The following is an 8777-nucleotide window of genomic DNA, read 5'->3' as shown; positions in this document are numbered from 1 at the left end:
AAGGAGAGAGAGAGAGAAGGAGAGAGAGAGAGAAGAGAGAGAGAGAGAGAGAAGGAGAGAGAGAGAGAAGGAGAGAGAGAGAGAAGGAGAGAGAGAGAGAAGGAGAGAGAGAGAGAAGGAGAGAGAGAGAGAAGGAGAGAGAGAGAGAAGGAGAGAGAGAGAGAAGGAGAGAGAGAGAGAAGGAGAGAGAGAGAGAAGGAGAGAGAGAGAGAAGAGAGAAGGAGAGAGAGAGAGAAGGAGAGAGAGAGAGAAGGAGAGAGAGAGAAGGAGAGAGAGAGAAGGAGAGAGAGAGAAGGAGAGAGAGAGAGAAGGAGAGAGAGAGAGAAGGAGAGAGAGAGAGAAGGAGAGAGAGAGAGAAGGAGAGAGAGAGAGAAGGAGAGAGAGAGAGAAGGAGAGAGAGAGAGAAGGAGAGAGAGAGAGAAGGAGAGAGAGAGAGAGAAGGAGAGAGAGAGAGAAGGAGAGAGAGAGAGAAGGAGAGAGAGAGAGAAGGAGAGAGAGAGAGAAGGAGAGAGAGAGAGAAGGAGAGAGAGAGAGAAGGAGAGAGAGAGAGAAGGAGAGAGAGAGAGAAGGAAGAGAGAGAGAGAAGGAGAGAGAGAGAGAAGGAGAGAGAGAGAGAAGGAGAGAGAGAGAGAAGGAGAGAGAGAGAGAAGGAGAGAGAGAGAGAAGGAGAGAGAGAGAGAAGGAGAGAGAGAGAGAAGGAGAGAGAGAGAGAAGGAGAGAGAGAGAGAAGGAGAGAGAGAGAGAAGGAGAGAGAGAGAGAAGGAGAGAGAGAGAGAAGGAGAGAGAGAGAGAAGGAGAGAGAGAGAGAAGGAGAGAGAGAGAGAAGGAGAGAGAGAGAGAAGGAGAGAGAGAGAGAAGGAGAGAGAGAGAGAAGGAGAGAGAGAGAGAAGGAGAGAGAGAGAGAAGGAGAGAGAGAGAGAAGGAGAGAGAGAGAGAAGGAGAGAGAGAGAGAAGGAGAGAGAGAGAGAAGGAGAGAGAGAGAGAAGGAGAGAGAGAGAGAAGGAGAGAGAGAGAGAAGGAGAGAGAGAGAGAAGGAGAGAGAGAGAGAAGGAGAGAGAGAGAGAAGGAGAGAGAGAGAGAAGGAGAGAGAGAGAGAAGGAGAGAGAGAGAGAAGGAGAGAGAGAGAGAAGGAGAGAGAGAGAGAAGGAGAGAGAGAGAGAAGGAGAGAGAGAGAGAAGGAGAGAGAGAGAGAAGGAGAGAGAGAGAGAAGGAGAGAGAGAGAGAAGGAAGAGAGAGAGAGAGGAGAGAGAAGGAGAGAGAGAGAGAAGGAGAGAGAGAGAGAAGGAGAGAGAGAGAGAAGGAGAGAGAGAGAGAAGGAGAGAGAGAGAGAAGGAGAGAGAGAGAGAAGGAGAGAGAGAGAGAAGGAGAGAGAGAGAGAAGGAGAGAGAGAGAGAAGGAGAGAGAGAGAGAAGGAGAGAGAGAGAAGGAGAGAGAGAGAAGGAGAGAGAGAGAAGGAGAGAGAGAGAAGGAGAGAGAGAGAAGGAGAGAGAGAGAAGGAGAGAGAGAAGAGAGAGAGAGAAGGAGAGAGAGAGAAGGAGAGAGAGAGAGAAGGAGAGAGAGAGAGAAGGAGAGAGAGAGAGAAGGAGAGAGAGAGAGAAGGAGAGAGAGAGAGAAGGAGAGAGAGAGAGAAGGAGAGAGAGAGAGAAGGAGAGAGAGAGAGAGAAGGAGAGAGAGAGAGAAGGAGAGAGAGAGAGAAGGAGAGAGAGAGAGAAGGAGAGAGAGAGAGAAGGAGAGAGAGAGAGAAGGAGAGAGAGAGAGAAGGAGAGAGAGAGAGAAGGAGAGAGAGAGAGAAGGAGAGAGAGAGAAGGAGAGAGAGAGAGAAGGAGAGAGAGAGAGAAGGAGAGAGAGAGAGAAGGAGAGAGAGAGAAGGAGAGAGAGAGAAGGAGAGAGAGAGAGAAGAGAGAGGAGAGAGGAGAGAGAGAGAGAAGGAGAAGGAGAGAGAGAGAAGGAGAGAGAGAGAGAGAGAGAGAGAAAATTTGGTTTTCAACGGGGCTTCCCTCTTGCCTGATTACAGGTCCCTTGATCAGGCACCGAGTGCCTCTGAATAAGGTTCCCCCCCAACTGGGAGCCTACAACAACCTACATGGGTTTGTTTCTCATGCTCCCGGCATAATGAGCAGCCCATGGGTGAGTACCAGCTGCCCAGGATGGGGCCCTTAAAGTAGACATTAGTTGCCCACCTACAGGCCTCAATTATCATCAAGGCAGGAAGCCATGGCCCTTCCCATCATGGACTCAAACAGGATGGAGGCAGGAAAGTGGCAGGGTGCCCACCTTCCAATCAACTTCCCCCCCCCCCACCCCGATCCCCACCCACAAAACTAACCATGAGTAGGGGTGTTACATTTTATCCTTTGTTTCTTTCCACATCAGATTCAACATTGCATTCATCCACCCTAATTGCCCTCCATCAAGCCTTAAAACCTCTCAACTGGTCCAGTCTCAAGATGCCCTGTTGTTTATTCCACACTTCCAGCAACTTATGGGGCAAAAAACAAATTAAGTGGCGAGCGGGGAAAGTCTAACTGAACAGTCACACGGTGAGATGCTCCAGAAAATTTCAGCAGATTAGTAAAGCATACGCTTTCTACAAATGCCCCTGTTTTCCTTTGAGTAGCATACACTCTCTCTTGAAAGAGAAAGGAATTTTAACATTTACGATCATTCCTCAGACCCTATGGGTTCTCTCTCCTCCCTTCAATCCCTCTATCTCCAGTAAGAGTTTGAATATTGATTTCTAATGGAGGTTGTGATTCAGAGTCAGAATCCAGGAACTTTGCTGTTCTAATGAAAATTGATGCCCATGCCCTGGTTTGATTAGTTGAAGCCGGAGAGGTAACTTGAAATCCAATTCTAGTTCCGAATTCTCACTTTAAGACCATTTCATGTAACTTTGCTAACATTAGGAGTTAAATCCAGACACTCTTCCACACTTTATCTCAACCATCTCTCAGGAAGTATCTTCGAATTGCTGTTTCAACATAGGGAGTTTTCCCTACCCTCATGCACAATGGTGGAAACATTATTACACATTTTAGCTTCGTAAAAGTTGGGGCTAGCTGTTTATTTACTGTATTGCATGGTGTTCCCTATTTCTTGGTGTTTGGCAATTTAAAGCTAAGCTTTGTTGGGAAATCGCGTAGTTAACTGTATGGTAGTCACAGAAGGGAAAAGTTAATGACAAATGTCAATCAGACAAGACACCAGTCATAGTCCCCAAAAGACACCACAGGCACCCCTCTCCATTAGAAAAGAAGACCATCTCCCACCCAAAGGCACCCCTCTCCATTAGAAAGGGAGACCATCTCCCGTGCACAGGCATCCCTCTCCACGAGAGGCCACCTCCCACCCATTGGCACCCTTCTCCACTAGAAAGGGAGGCCTCCTCCCATGCACAGGCACCCCTCTCCATTAGAAAGCGAGGCCACCTCCCACCCCCATAGGCACCCCAATTCACTAGAAAGAGAGGCCACCTCCCATCCCCATAGGCACCCCTCTCCATTAGAAAGGGAGGCCACCTCCCACCTCCCACCCCCATAGGCACCGCTCTCCATTAGAAAGGGAGCCCACCTCCCACCTCCCACCCCCATAGGCACCGCTCTCCATTAGAAAGGGAGACCATCTCCCATCGTTGAGTGTGAGACAAATGCAGGTCAACAGTTCTCGTTAGTATCCTTGATCCAGGAAAGCTCGGGAAATGTCTCAACACATCCTTTCCCCCTCAATCATATCACCAAGCCGGACATGTAAATGCTGAAAGGCCATGTCGTATGTTTTTAAGTTCACGTTCTTGAATTAAAGATCAGGGAACTGCTCCACACAGTTGTGACAATGAGCCTCCTAATTCGGCGGGATAACGCCCTTTAAAGATCGAGAGAGAGAGAGAGAGAGACTAGTCTAGTTTCCCCAATTCCTGCCAGCGCACGGTCGACACAAGCGTATTTTGTTTTTAAACATTTTAATTTAAAAGCAGGGGGGGGGGGGGGGAAATGGGATTTATTTTAAAAAACCCAAAGGAGTGGTCGGATATACCAACCGGTGTAAAGAAAGAGAGAAAACATAACCCAGGGTGCGGAAGTAGCCCGCAGTCCGCAGCATCTGATCGGAGAGTTAACCACACTCGCCGCCCCTCACTCACTACAATCCAACCCAATCCCAGAGTCTCACACTGCAGTCTCAGGCTGCTTCCAGGGTGGTCTGAACCAAAACCAAACACATACCTTTAATCTTCTCCTCTCACTTCATAAACTCTGAAGTAAAACACTCCAAGGAGGGGGGAGGGCGAGAAAAAGTGGTCTCGATGCTTTTCTTGTCCCGGTTCAGGCAGCAAGGTAAAGTCCCATAGTTAGCCGCAGCTCCAAGGTGCTGGCGATCTGGCTGCCCGGCTCGCTGATTACCCGCCCTGACCCATTTCCTTGTATCTGGAGGGAGCTTGTGAGGGAGTCTCTCAGCCGATTAGGAAGTGACCACACCCCTTGAGTTGTTAATTGGCGCTCGGGGTGAGGGGGAAGCAGTGATCAGTCAGTGGGCGGCCTTTCGGACGCAGTGGGGTTTAAAACCCCTGCTGCCAGCGCTATGATTAGAAACGGAAATCAAGCCCACTGAGGCAAGTGACGAAAACCCACTTTGCTTGAGGCATTCTTATCAGGAGGGGAGGAGGTTCTTTAGGTTAACCCTTCAGTCGTGTCGAGCCCCGGGGAGATACTCCTGGCTTGATCAGTGTGATTACTTTTCTCTCTATTTTGAGTGGGTCGCCGCTTCACTCGTCGGAAAGGCTCCACTTGTGATAGTGACACCAACACGTTTCAAACTCGCCTACCTAAATCGGGAAAAAACATCTAACTACTTACACCATATATTGCAGCAGTAAACTACAACCTGATACAATGTCTCCCCCGCAGTGCAGACTCGGCATTAAACAATGTATTAATCACCACATGTCCCATCATTGCAGTGTTAATGTAAGCCTACTTGTGACGATAATAAAGATTATTATTATTATTCCGTGGCCATCTGGCCGCAGCCCAGGTCTCTAAACACCATCGAACTGGCCAAGAGGCCATCCCCCAGGTAGGAGACCAGATAGCTCACTCATCGGGCATCCGATTATCAGTGTACATCTCGGTTCGATCAGTGTTTTTCAATCAGTTTACCCGATGGTCTGGTCATGTTTAGGATTCAGCGTTTCCGCTGCTGGGGCTTGGCTTTGATTGCAGGTATTAATTCCCCAGATTCCCGACACCCTGGGCAAGATTCTCCCCACCCCGACGCCGAAATTGCGGCCGGCACGGGGGCGGAGAATCAATTTTTCCGCCAAGGAATCGGGACCGGCGCCGGTTCGCCGATTCTGCGGGCCCTGAAAAGCGACATACTCGGGGAGTACGCCGCACCACCTGGGACCTACCTGGGGCCATTGGCAGAGGCCCGCTCTGCCATTCCCTGCCCTCGACCAGCCAAAGCCCCAACGGTGTCGATCTAATATCGTCCAGCCGGCCGGGATACTCGTGTGGCGGCTGCGGACTCAGTCCGCAACTGCCCTGGTCGGGGACGTGCTGATCAGAGGCCGGTGGGGGGGGGGGGGGGGGGCCTTATAGACGGCCTGGGAAATGTTTGTGCAGTGGTTGAGGGTCGGGCGCACGGCCGATTGGGGGGTTTCTTTTTTGGGCCCAGTTCTGCGGTCAAAGTCCATCATGGAGCATAGCATGGCCGCTGGAGGCCGCCGTCGTGCACGTGCGTGGCCTCCGACCCGGATGTGCGGGGGCCCGTATCTGCAGCAAAAGCTGCTAGATCTACACCGGGTCCCTGCTAGCCCCCTGCAGGGCTAGGGAATCGTATCCCTTTCATGCCAGCTTTTCTGTCGTGAAACTCCACCGTTTTGACACCAGCATGGGGACATAGTCCCAATAATGGAGAATCCAGCTCCCTATTTAAAGCAGACTTGTGTTTGGCAGTTTTAATTGCCAGGGCCAGGAAAATCAGCTCGGTGCTTGCCATGCATGGGAGGAGAGGGGAAGGAGTTCAAAAAGTGTGATAATAATAATCTTTATTGCCATAAGTAGGCTTACATACAGTGCTAACCACTGTGCTTTCGTGTGGAAAAAATAAGGAGAAGACAAGCGTTCCCATCCCGTAGGTCCCATGTGGGATATTACAGTGTCATATTACAGTGAGGGTGGGCTGACAAAATGGAACCCATTTTCTACTTGCTCTTTCCAGCCCTCTCTGTGAGGGTTGGAGTGAGCTATGGATTTTGAAATGTGTTAACTTGATGCCAGCGCTGTAGCATTTGCAGTTCCAGGGCCTATGATGACTGCACTTGCGTCCAGCTGAACAGTGCCCCCTATAAAGATGCTGACTGCACATGTGCATCATTGGCAGCAAAAGTAGCCCAACACAAAAAGGCATGAATCAGCGACATCCACTCAAGACAATGGCAAATAAATCAGGCAGAGTGTATAATGCGCTGCTTATTCATTATTTTTTCTTCATTCTTTCATGAGATGGTCACGGGAAAAGCCAGCATTTGTTGCCAATCCCTAGTTGCCCTTGAACTAGATGGCTTGCTGGAGCATTGCAGAGGGCAGTTAACAGTCAACCACATTGCTGTGGGTCTGGAGTCACATGTAGGCCAGACCGGGTAAGGGTGGCAGATTTCCTTCTCTAAAGGACATTAGTGAACCAGAGGAGTTTTAGTGACAATCAATGATAGGTTCATGGTTACCATTACTGGGACCAGCTTAATATTCCAGATTTGTCTATTGAATTTATTAGCTGCCATGGTGGGATTTGAGCCCATGTCTCCTGTGCATTAGCCTGGGCCTCTGAATTACCTCTACATCACGGACTCTCCTGTCACCACCCAAGACCAATTTCATCTCTGGATAATCCAAGATTAATATACCCGTGTCATGCTCCTTGTGTGCGATGTGGGAGCTCAGGGACACGTCCACTGTCCCTGGCTCCTTCATGTGCAAGACGTGTGTCCAGTTGCAGCTCCTGTTAGAGCGCTTGATGGCTCTGGAGCTGTGGATGGACTCACTTTGGAGCATCCGCGATGCTGAGGACGTTGTGGATAGCACGTTTAGCGAGTTGGTCACACCGCAGGTGAAAGTTACTGAGTAAGATAGAAAATGGGTGACCAAAAGACAGAGCAAGAGTAGGAAGGCAGTGCAGGTGTCCCCTGCAGTCATCTCCCTGAAAAACAGATATACCACTTTGGATACTGTTGAGGGAGATGGCTCACCAGGGGAAGGCAGCAGCAGCCAGGTTCATGGCACCGTGGCTGGCTCTGCTGCGCAGCTGGGTAGGAAGAAGAATGGCAGGGCTATAGTGATAGGGGACTCAATCGTAAGGGGAATAGACAGTCGGTCCTGCGGACGCAATCGAGACTCTAGGATGGTTTGTTGCCTCCCTGGTGCAAGGGTCAAGGATGTCTCAGAGTGGCTGCAGGACATTCTGGGGCGGGAGGGTGAACAGTCAGCTGTCATGGTGCACATAGGCACCAACTATATAGGTACAAAACGGGACGAGGTCCTACAAGCTGAATTCAGGGAGTTAGGAGTTAAACTAAAAAGTAGGACATCGAAGGTTGTAATCTCAGGATTGCTACCAGTGCCATGAACTAGTCAGAGTAGGAAAGTTGGGATAGATAGGATGAATGCGTGGCTCGAGAGATGGTGCAAGAGGGAGGGATTCAAATTACTGGGGCATTGGAACCGGTTCTGGGGGAGGTGGGACCAGTACAAACCGGACGGTCTGCACCTGGGCAGGACTGGAACCAATGTCCTGGGGGGGGGGGGGGTGTTTGCTAGAGCTGTTGGGGAGAGTTTAAACTAATGTGGCAGGGGGATGGGAACCGATGCAGGAAGTTGGAAGGTAGTAAAACTGGGACAGAAACAAAAGGCAGTAAGGGGGAAAGTGTAAGGTAGACAAACCATAGTCAAAAATCAAAAAGGACGACAGTACAAGGTACAGTGACTGAGGGGAGCTCAGTGAATAGGACCAGTAATACTAAAAGGAATAAAACGGGAAGTAAAAACATTAATGGGAAGCAAAGCGGCAGGTTGTTATATGAAGATATGGGTTCAACGACAAGGAAAATTAGGAGAAAAGTTAAGAGGAAATATAACTTAGGAGAGTTTACTGATCGAGGTGTTAAGATTCAAAACAGAGGTAAAAAAGTCAACATAAGTGTACTTTACCTGAATGCTCGTAGTATTCGGAATAAGGTAAATGAGTTGATGGCGCAAATCATCGTGAATGACTATGATTTAGTGGCCATTACTGAAACATGGTTAAAGGATGGTCACGACTGGGAGTTCAATATCCGAGGGTATCAAACTATTTGGAAGGACAGAGTGGATGGTAAGGGAGGTGGTGTAGCTCTGTTATTTAAGGATGAAATCCGGGCAATAGTAAGGGATGACATCGGTGCTATGGAGGATAAGGTTGAATCCATTTGGGTGGAAATCAGGAGTAGTAAGGCGAGAAAGTCACTGATAGGAGTAGTCTATAGGCCACCAAATAGTCACATTATGGTGGGGCAGGCAATAAACAAAGAAATAACGGATGTATGTAGAAATGGTACAGCAGTTATCATGGGGGATTTTAATCTACATGTCGATTGGTTAAACCAGGTCGGTCAAGGCAGCCTTGGGGAGGAGTTTATAGAATGTATCCGCGATAGTTTCCTAGAACATTATGTAATGGAACCTACAAGGGAACAAGCGGTCCGAGATCTGGTCCTGTGTAATGAGACAGAATTGATTCATGATCTC

General features: G+C 49.3%; 1 protein-coding gene across 1 annotated transcript in view; it reads right to left on the bottom strand.

The window, feature by feature from the left end:
• Positions 1 to 4561, bottom strand: part of LOC140428469 (tyrosine-protein kinase HCK-like) — a 127278-nt gene extending 122717 nt beyond the window's left edge. The window contains exon 1 of the mRNA XM_072514964.1: positions 4221 to 4561. The gene's annotated coding sequence lies outside the window, so the exon portion shown is untranslated. The remainder of the gene's footprint in view (positions 1 to 4220) is intronic.
• Positions 4562 to 8777: the final 4216 nt, after the last annotated feature.

Source organism: Scyliorhinus torazame, chromosome 8, assembly GCF_047496885.1.
Source record: "Scyliorhinus torazame isolate Kashiwa2021f chromosome 8, sScyTor2.1, whole genome shotgun sequence".
Classification (NCBI taxonomy): domain Eukaryota; kingdom Metazoa; phylum Chordata; class Chondrichthyes; order Carcharhiniformes; family Scyliorhinidae; genus Scyliorhinus; species Scyliorhinus torazame.
Note: the sequence above shows the minus strand (reverse complement) of the source record. Positions and strands in the feature narration are given on the sequence as shown.